Genomic DNA, 11,146 nt, shown 5'->3' with positions numbered 1-11,146 from the left:
ATTGCAGTATATAATTCCAATCTGCTGTTTCCACTGGCTACCAGTACTATCAGTCCAGGGGTGCCCACATGTGTGCTGTATCCATCCAGGGGTGCCCACATGTGTGCTGTATTTGTCCAGGGGTGCCCCCATGTGTCCTGTATCAGTCCTGGGGTGCCCGCATGTGTGCCGTATAATTCCAGGGGTGCCCCATGTGTCCCATATCAGACCAGGGGAGCTGCCCTTTTTTTAATGAAAATAAAATTAAGGTGTTTTTTTTTTTTTTTTACTGCAAGGGCTGTTAAATGCGCTGTAGTCCAGGGGTGAGCCAAGAGTGCTGTATAATTCATGGGGTGTTGCTAAGTAAGGTGTGCTGCTCTTTTTTATAATTAAAAGAATACACATTTTTATTTTTACTGCAGGAATTTGTCTGCCGTATAATTCCATGCCTGCCGCCATGTGTGCCGTAACAGTCCAGGGGTGCCGCCATCTGTGCCGTATAATTCCATGTGTGCTGTATCAGGTCAGGGGTGTCACCATCTGTGCCGTATAATTCCTGGGGTAAGCCAAGTCTGCCGTATAATTCATGGGGTGCTGCCAAGTGTGCTGTATTTGTCCAGGGGTGATGCTAAGCGTGCCATATCAGTCCAGGGGTGATGCTAGGTGTGCCGTTTCAGACTAGGGGGGATGCTAAGTGTGCCATATCAGTCCAGGGGTGATGCTAAATGTGCCGTATCAGTTCAGGAGTGATGCTACCTGTGCCATATCAGTCCAGGGGTGATGCTAGGTGTGCCGTATCAGACTAGGGGGGATGCTAAGAGTGCCATATCAGTCCAGGGGTGATGCTACCTGTGCCATATCAGTCCAGGGGTGATGCTAGGTGTGCTGTATCAGACTAGGGGGGATGCTAAGACAGAGCGAGGGCCGCATAGGCTGGAGGGAATATAAGAGCCTGTGAATTTGTTGTCCACAAGCAATGTACAGCAGAAGCATCTGTGTAAAGCCCTATGGAAATAGTAGTGGAGTGGCAGTTAGTTCTGCCAATCAGGTAGCAGGGGGGCGGCAGCCAGAGAGGGTTATATCAGTGATCAGAGACAGGAAATGAACCTCTTTGAAGCTGGATCAGTCTGGAAGCACAACAGCTAAATCTTGAAGCAGGATAAGTAACTTTTCATTTGCTCACATTCTCTCTCTTTCCTCCTCATTCCTCCCTGTACAGCTTGCTTTTTCTGTCTGTGTACCTTAGCTGCTCCTGCTTGCACAGAATACCCTGTCCTGTATCACAGCCACATGTAGAAAGTGTCAGGGCTGGGGATTTCCATGCTGGCAGTGGTGATACTACAGCACCACTTGCTGGTGCCCTGGTTACTAGGTTTGATTTCACTTGTGGCATTTAATATGGGGGGTGTCTTTGAGGCACAAGGCCTTCTGTCTGTGGGCTCCCTGCCTCACTTGGGATGGTGCAGCCATGCCTGTTACAGTTGGCCACCATTTCTGCCCTCCCTGTTAGCTAAAACAGTGGTGAGAGCGGCTCAATGAAACTAGTAATGCCCCCCAGGTGCTGCAAGGGAGGGGGATTTAACCCCCAGCACACCAAAGGGCATTAGTAATAAGATATGAAAAACCAACATAATAGAGGGTCATTCAGAGATCTTAGTTACATATATTTTGCAGAAGATATGATAAGCTTCCAGGCCTCGTCACGGCTTCTCTGATGCCGGAAGTCCTACACTGGATATAATTGTCTTACTGTAAGGCTACATGATAACAGCACTTAATATATCTGAGTTGAGAGCCAGCCTATCAGGAGTTACCCCTAAATCCTCCTTGTGGCACTACAGGAACCAGCATGCCCTCCAGGGCTCACTCCATGTGGCCTCCCTGCCTACTGGCATAGCCGGGTCCCAGTCTGAGCAGCCATGCTTACAAGGCCTTATGCCTCTTAATTTTACGAGTTTACCAGTAATGTTTTTGTTGCTGGTGGGTCACCAGTTTGCAGAATACATGGTTGTTTACCTCACCTCTGACCGCTGGGGACCTAGTTGTTTATACTGGCTTACAGTAGTTTGGTTTCCGGGCTTTTCCATTGCAGCAGGCTGCATATCAGAAATACGCCCCTGTACGTACCTGTGTGGGCTGGCACATCCACCCTGCAGTCCCTCGTTTGGTAGTCTGGCGCATTCTCAAGCTTTTCTGGGCTAGTTTCCCTTCAGCTAGGGTCTCTACACATTCCCCTAGTTTCCCAATGTGCCCCCCCGCCCTGAGGGCCGTGGGTCAGTCGAGGTGACATCCCACCATGTTCTTTCCCAGGGTCTTTAGCGCTGTGATGTCTCATGCCTGTGTTTTTCTTTCGGGGTCACAGTTGGTGCAGATCGTATTTCCTCTGCGGCTAATCCATCACCACTGGACTTCGGTGCCTGCCGTGTCGGAGGCTGCAGTTACCCGGGAGATGTCAGCAGTCGAACAAGGGGCGGAGTCCGCAGATGCTCCACAGAGTCCACACCACGGCAGCTGCGAGCACTCCCCAAAGCGGCCATGTCAAGCAGGGGGATATCCCCGGCGGCTGAGGGTACCGGCCTCGCAGAGCGTGGATCCGGCATGCCGGCTCCTTTACCTTCAGCCGAATCAGAAATCCCGGCTACGTCTGCTGACGAGCACGGAGGCTCCTCCATCGATGGTGAGAACACTGAATTTTCTGTGTGTGCAGCATCCCCTTTACACTCTTCCGCTAGCAGCGGGGAATTTGGGTCCCCCTAGCGCCCGCACGAATTTGCGAGGTTGGTGGCGCGCGCTGTAGCTCAGCAGGTTGGGGGTCCAAGTGCACCCAGAGTGGGAAGGCCCCATCAGGTTAAGGTAGGTCAAAATACATAATTAGAGGGGGGACAGTTTTTTGTAGACCTTTTCACACTAACCACATATGCGGGAAAAGACTTTGCAAGGCCAGACGGTCCTCAGCCAAGGGTGAGTTCACTTGCCAGGGTTTTAGCAATTGGCTTAAAGGGGGTTGCCTTTTACTAGCCTCGTGTTACCTCAGCACCAGGTCCGATAAAGTCGTGAACATACTACGTTACTTGTTCCCGGTTAACGTCACGTTCATAATGACAAGGACAGCGCATGGCGTGATGACTATGTAAAGTGTTGTCATACTCACGAGGGGTCCAAACCCATCTTAAAGGGTGCAAACACGTTGACATTCAGCTGAGATCATAGGTAGGGGCCTGCCTTCGGTGTAGCCTCTAGGCAAGAAGCCCTTTACAAGGGGGAAACACGGGGTGAGATCCGGCAGCAAAGAGAAGCGCTTTGCCTTTCATGACGGCAAGTGTGACCAAGGGGCAAAATGTAGTTTATGTGGGGCAGGTCACCCCAACATTTTTTATGGACCTGCCGCAAGCAATGCAGATCAGGGCGGGGTCGGCACTGGCAGTCCGAGGTGGCGAGACAAAAGGTGCTGGCGGGAATCTAATGGGGCAGTATGGCGGGGCCTTTCCCAGTCTGACCCGCTGATTGGGATTTGTTTCTCCCCTCTGGGGGTGGTCCCTAAGAAAACCCCGGGCAAATATAGACTGATTCAGCACCTTTCTTAACCCCACGGGGCATCCATCAATGACGCCATCCCCGAGCAACATTGTAGCGTCCACTACCAATTTGTTCGATGAGGTTCTAGGCATGGTCCGGGGCTTTGGCAGTGGGGCCCTAGTGGCTAAATCGGACATAGAGTCGGCTTTCAGGCTCCTCCCCCTACACCCAGAGTCCTTCAGGTTCATGGGTTTCCATTGAGACGGGGGTATATTTATTGACAAGTGTTTGCCCATGGGATGTGCGGTATCCTGCTCCTACTTTGAGAAATTCAGTTCCTTTCTGCACTGGTACATTCATGACGTCACAGGCTGTAGTGGCGTGGCGCATTATTTGGATGATTTTCTCTTTGTGGGGCCAGGCGGGCAGGGCACGTGTGCAAACATCCTGGCATCCGCCATCAATGGCGTCTTTAGGGGTCCCCATTGCCGCAGATAAGACGGAGGGCCCTGCCACGGTTCTGTCTTATCTGGGCATTGAGATAGACACTGCAGCAGGTTGCTGCCGGCTCCCTGAGGACAAGGTTTGCAAGCTGCAGGCTCTCATTACTGAATGCAGGGAAAAGAAGAGAGTCAGGTTGCAGCTCATACAATCTTTACTGGGCTCTTTCAATTTCGCATGTCGCATTATCCCGATGGGTAGGGTGTTTTGCCATAAGCTAGAAAGGTCCACGGCGGGTGTTAGCCACCCTCATCACACCGTCAGACTATGTGGGGAGATGCGGGACGACCTTTTAGTTTGGTCAGTTTTTTTTCGAGCAGTTCAATAGGGAGCTCATCTGGCCTTCTGACCCCGCCTCCAACGTTGAACTGCAGCTGTTCACTGACGCGGCGGGATCCACGGGTTTCGGGGCGTACTTCAATGGGGAGTGGTGCGCCTCGAAGTGGCCTCAGTCGTGGGTTGATCGTGGTTTCACGGTCAACCTGCTGCTTCTTGAGCTTTTCCCGATTTATAGTTTCTGCAGAGCTGAAAAAGGTGCTCCCAGCTAGCTAACCAGAACATAGTGTTCTGGTGTGATAACCTTGGGGTGGTGCATGCCATTAATAATCAGAGGGCGGCTTCCCCAAGGCTTTGCGTCTGCTACGGCACTTAGTTCTGCTCTGCTTACGGCATAACATACAGTTCAGGGCCAGGCATGTCCCGGGGGTGGATAACAACATAGCGGATGCCCTTTCGAGGTTTAAGTTTGCGAGGTTTCGCGAGTTGGCCCCCGAGGCTTCGCCACTTGGGCTTAATTGTCCCCCCTTTTGTGTGGCAGGTCATAGAGCCGGCATGACAGACCTGGCTCTTCTGTCCTTGGCCCCTTCCACTCGTAGAACTTATGGGGCCGCATGGCAGGACTGGGTGGAGTTTCAGGGCTCCCCCGAGGCTAGCGGTGAGTCGGTCGAGGACCGGGTACTCGCCTTTGTTTGGGGTCACCATAGGCGGGGCAGGTCAAAGTCGGCTATGGCGGCGGCGTTGGCAGGCATCGCTTTCTATTCGCGCTTACACGGCGATCCCGACCCCACGAGGTCTTTTGTATTGTCCAAAGCCATGAAGGGTTGGACACGGGTGCGTCCAGTTCCCCCGGATTCACGCAAACCCATAGACATGAGTATGCTGGGGGACCTGGGGGGTTGTTTGGCTAAGGTTGCTGAGAGCGAATACGGAGTTGCACTGTTTAAGGTTGCATTTACATTTGCGTTTCATGACGCTTTTCGCATCAGCGAGCTGGTGGCAGCCAGCAAACTCTCCCGCACTGGCATCCTAGGGGAGGATGTAGTATTCCGTGAAGGACAAGTGCTATGCGAGATTAAGCGGTCCAAAACGGATCAGATGGGCAGGGGCGACTGGGTTACCCTTACTGCACAGGCTGAAGCGGCCGTGTGTCCGGTTTCCTTAGCTAAGGAATATAGCTCCCGCAGACCAGAGGCCGCCTTGCAGTTTTTGGCGCACGTTGATGGGCTACCGCTGACCCGATTCCAGTTTGCGGCTGTGTTTCGGCAATGTTTGGTAGAATTGGGTCTGCGGGAGCAGGATTTCGGAACGCATTAGTTTCGAATTGGGGCTGCTACTTGCGCAGCAGCGGCAGGAGTATCACCTTCTGCCATTCAGGCAGTTGGCAGGTGGAAATCCTGCCATAAGAGTTATGTAAGAATAGATAAGTTAGATAAGTTGTAGTTCAAGCGCCTGTTGCGCCGGCTCAAAAACGATTGTTTACAATCGGTTCTGGAATGATTAGCGTTCCGGAATCGACGGTGTGAAGGGAATTTTTTACTTTTTCCTTCATTGTGGACTAATTCAATTGGCTGTCCCCTAAAGTTCACAGAAGGTTTTTTAAGTTTTTCACCTTCACTTGGGCCGTAGTATGCATTTTGTTGTGTTAAAGTATATCATGATGTTAACCACTAGGTTTTCTCTTTTTCAGCCCCTTCCCTTTGCGATATGGCTCTGGGTAGGGTTTTGTTCGTAGGGCACTCTTTTAATTTTTGGGCTGCTAGGCACCCACTAGCCTCCAGTGCTCCTGTTCTGGAGAAGGCACTCGCTGTTAGCTGGTTTGGAGACATGGGTCTCCTTTGGGATAGTCTATGGGAGCTGTTATCCGCCAAAGCCCGTAAGTGGGGCCGCCCCGATGTTCTGGTAATTCATTTAGGTGGCAATGACCTGGTCAAGAGGACGGGCATCGAGCTCACCATTAAGATTAAGACAGACTTTGTGCGTCTGGTGGACCTCTGGCCCGGTGTGTGGATTGTGTGGTCCGATATAATTCCCCGCTTTAACTGGCGGGGTTGCCGGAATGTGTCAGCAATCGAGAGGGCCATGAGGAAGTTAAACCATGCGGTGTCTAGGCATGTTGTGGCTCGGGGCGGCAAGGCGGTTAGACATCCTACTATTGTTAAGGACTCTGTGGGTTTGTACAGGCCAGATGGCGTACATCTTCCTGACTCAGGCATGGCAGGTTTTTGGAGGATATTTTCTCTAGTTTAGGTTAGTTTAGCGTAGGTTGTTATTTGTTTGGTATGGCGGGGCCTGGTTACGCGTGGTGACCCTGCGGGGTCTTTGTAACACAGGCTGTGGCGAGAAGGCGCTCTCGACCAGCAAGCAGGTGGGGTGTCAGGTGGTCTCTGTGCGGTATTGCCCCCCCTTTGCCAAGAAGGCGGGCGAGTCCCCAGTTCCGGCTGGGGGCGTTGGCCTTCATGGAAGGTCCACGTCATGCAATAGAAGGGGGCGGTATGTCCGTCACAGCGCAGGCTGTACCCACAAGAAGGGGTGTGGCCATTGGCGGGCGCTGAGGTCGCTACCATGGCAACACCCGCGTTTATGGTGCTGGTCTCAAGCGCTTTCTTTGCCATCCCTTATACAAATAGGGGTCATACCACTTAAATAAACAACTATGACCTTTTTAACCTTACGCAGTTGGTGTCAGTGTCGTTATTTTTAGATAAGGTGTTTGTGTCATTTATTTCTAGGCATAAGAGTTAAGTAATGGTACGAGTTAACAACAACATAATTCAATAGGCGCCTTAGACAGAGCGAGGGCCGCATAGGCTGGAGGGAATATAAGAGCCTGTGAATTTGTTGTCCACAAGCAATGTACAGCAGAAGCATCTGTGTAAAGCCCTATGGAAATAGTAGTGGAGTGGCAGTTAGTTCTGCCAATCAGGTAGCAGGGGGGCGGCAGCCAGAGAGGGTTATATCAGTGATCAGAGACAGGAAATTAGCCTCTTTGAAGCTGGATCCCCACCCTCCCTACCCTTCTTTCTGTGCTACCTGGCATCAAGCCATTTCCACCAAATTTGGTTCTCTATTTCCATAGCTTTAGTTAACAATCGGCGAGAAGGCGCTCTCGACCAGCAAGCAGGTGGGGTGTCAGGTGGTCTCTGTGCGGTATTGCCCCCCCTTTGCCAAGAAGGCGGGCGAGTCCCCAGTTCCGGCTGGGGGCGTTGGCCTTCATGGAAGGTCCACGTCATGCAATAGAAGGGGGCGGTATGTCCGTCACAGCGCAGGCTGTACCCACAAGAAGGGGTGTGGCCATTGGCGGGCGCTGAGGTCGCTACCATGGCAACACCCGCGTTTATGGTGCTGGTCTCAAGCGCTTTCTTTGCCATCCCTTATACAAATAGGGGTCATACCACTTAAATAAACAACTATGACCTTTTTAACCTTACGCAGTTGGTGTCAGTGTCGTTATTTTTAGATAAGGTGTTTGTGTCATTTATTTCTAGGCATAAGAGTTAAGTAATGGTACGAGTTAACAACAACATAATTCAATAGGCGCCTTAGTGTGCCATATCAGTCCAGGGGTAATGCTAAATGTGCCGTATCAGTCCAGGGGTGATGCTACCTGTGCCATATCAGTCCAGGGGTGATGCTAGGTGTGCTGTATCAGACTAGGGGGGATGCTAAGTGTGCCATATCAGTCCAGGGGTAATGCTAAATGTGCCGTATCAGTCCAGGAGTGATGCTACCTGTGCCATATCAGTCCAGGGGTGATGCTAGGTGTGCTGTATCAGACTAGGGGGGATGCTAAGTGTGCCATATCAGTCCAGGGGTAATGCTAAATGTGCCGTATCAGTCCAGGGGTGATGCTACCTGTGCCATATCAGTCCAGGGGTAATTCTAGGTGTACAGTATCAGCCAAGAGGGTATGCTAAGTGTGCCATATCAGTCTAGTGTTTGTGCCGCACACTTGTGTGGCTTATCATAGTTATCCAGCTACCTCGGTGCAACCTTTTGGCCTAAAAACAATATTGTAAGGTGTGAGCTGTTCAGAATAGACTGTAAATGAGTGGAAATGAATGTTATTGAGGTTAATATAGCGTAGGAGCAAAAAAAATAAAAAATTGTGCGATTTTAGCAGTTTTTATGCTTTTTTAACAAAAAATCAGAACCCAAAACCCAAAAAATCCAAACACAAAACACTTAGGAGGTGTGGCGAGCGCAGCGAGCCACCTAGCCGGAAGCGTGGCGAGCGCACGCGGATACCTGTGAAGCCCGCGAAGGGACGCGTTTACCTGTGAAGGTATCCGCGTCCCCTCGCGGGGCTCGCTGCGCTCACCACGCTTTGGCCTCGGTGGCTCGATGCGCTCGCCACACTATTCTATTCTCAACTCCACGCCGACGTGGATAGTGGGGGTATGAAAAGGTCGGAGGACGCGTACCGCCACCCCTCGCGGGCTCGCTGCGCTCGCCACGCTTCGGGTTCGCGTTTATAGTGGGGGGGTGGCGTGGGGGTGCATTTAACATTGTAAGCATGTGGGGGTGCTTAACATTGTATAAGCACCCATTAGGGTGCTTATACAATGTTTAATCGCATCGCATCGCATGGCATTGTATGCCATGTACAATGGCATACAATTTGAAAATTGTATGCCAACGCACAGTATCGCACGAAATCGCGTTGCATTGCATACCATACCATACCGTTATGGTATGCGATGCGATGGGCGCCGCCAAAATACACAAGTACCAATATTCTCTGTAAAGCCCTGCGGAATATGTATGCGCTATATAAGTATCTGGTAATAAATAATTAATAAACTAATTTAAAATAATGACTTGGAGACTTATTGGCGATGAAAAGGGTCAGGTTTACTAATTACTAGCTGAAGTACCCGGCGATGGTTTAAATGTTAAATGTTCAAGTATTAAGTAATCAATTAGTTGGATTTAATTGTCCATTTCAAAAATAATTAGCAGCTTAGCAGCTCTTCCAACACACCCATGAGGTGGCTGCTCAATGTCGTTTTTTTTTTTGGGGTGTCGCCAGTAGCCCTAATCCCCAGCTTGTTCACGTCAATTCCCTCCAGTTTCAAAACAGAAAATTAAGTCAAATAGAAAAACACTGTAAACATGTAACAACAATTGTTGGAACTGGAGGGATCAGTGACAAGTCTTTTAATAATTTGAAAAATACAAAAACTGTAAATTGAAAAAAACACTGTAAAAGTGTAAAAACTTTTGAACTATAAAACAGGAACTTGCCGCTTTAGACCATGATCTTATGTTTGGTTGTTCTGCTTTGCTGGGGAGCCGTCAGTAAAGGTGGGAGAAATGATCCGGGTTCAAGAGTCTCACGCGGCACAGAGGGCAGATGTTGTTGACCTGCAGCCATTCTGTCAGACAGGGAACATGGAAGGTGTGGTGACAGTACGATACAGCCATTTCTGTACCTACCTCAATGTCAGAGATACAGATGGAGCAGTACTCTGGTTCCTCTCCGTCTGCAATGGTGCGTCTGCTGTAGGTGGGGAGATGGGACAGGACGAGCCGCATGATGTTGTCCAGCAGGAGGTGATCAACTCTCTCTGCAACTGCCTGATGGTCTCTTCCTCTTCGTCCAGATCTTCCTCTTCCCGATGTTGGTCCAGATCTTCTTGCTGACTGACTCCCACGGGATGGTCTGCAGTGTCCTGACCTCAGCCATGTCCCTCTGATGTTCGGGCTGGGTCCATCTAAAACGATATTTCATATATTGTCGATATAACAAATAGCCATATGTGACATGTAAAGATCAGATATTGCTGGTGTACAATAAGACTTCCAGCAGTAAAGGTGCCCAAAGACGCATCAATTATCGAATGCGTTTTGTACTTTTTAAGCACAAATTGCATCTTATGTACAATTATTGGATGGTGTTTATGTTCCCGGGAGCCCGATATTGTATGTCTAAAAAAGTACGTGCTGCACGTACTTTTTAGACTACATCTGAAATTTAACATTACAAACATGGGTTCATCACATGCATCCAAGTGCACATCTCATAGCAAGCTGGAAGAAAAATTGTATAGAACCATTGTACAGTCAAAAACGCATAGCACAGTACAATTGTAGCGACTGTGGGCACCTTTACATGATTTATATATTATATTACTATAAAACTGAAAAACAGAGCTGCAGCAGTATGAGTGTATGGATGCAGGCCCCAATGCTTAGCGGCTTCTGATCTGTAACTGAGAGCATGGGAGGTGCCAGCCAGTAATACAGGGACACTGGCCAGCCACCACTGCTATAATCCCTCCCACTACAAAGGCCAACTGCTAGAGAAGAGACATTGGTCTAAGATTTCATTTACTAAACAAACATTTTACTGACCTTCATTTCCAATCAGCTGGGATAACTCTCGGCGGCTCATTGTAACCGGAGGCAGAAGGTGATCAAATAAAAAAAATAAAAAAAATGGGGGAGAAAAGAGAAAGAAAAAGCACAGATGTAATTGTGCGCTGAGCTCCACTCACTGATAATTCACTCGGAGAATCACTGGCAGCGATTAATAACCTGCAAATTGATCTCACCTGAGACGCCTTTTCTCCTGTATCCACATCAGCTGCTGCTCAGGAAATGCCAGTGATATTGCTGTGCACTGAGGATTGCAATGTGGCATGCGGGCGGCAGTTGGTGGTGGCAGTTGGTTATGGCCATGCAGCACAGCACATATACAGTATACCCCACATCATCCTCTGCTGCCAGCAATATACTGGACAGAGCCACATTGTAGCAGGGGGTCCACGTACATCCCAATGTTTAGTTAAAATGTCTCTTACATTACTACTTTCTAATATAAGAGAAATGTTAACTAAATATTGGGATGTACTAACTGTCCACCCCCTGC

Source organism: Crinia signifera, chromosome 8, assembly GCF_055691185.1.
Source record: "Crinia signifera chromosome 8, ASM5569118v1, whole genome shotgun sequence".
NCBI lineage: Eukaryota > Metazoa > Chordata > Amphibia > Anura > Myobatrachidae > Crinia > Crinia signifera.
This window is presented reverse-complemented; position numbering follows the sequence as displayed.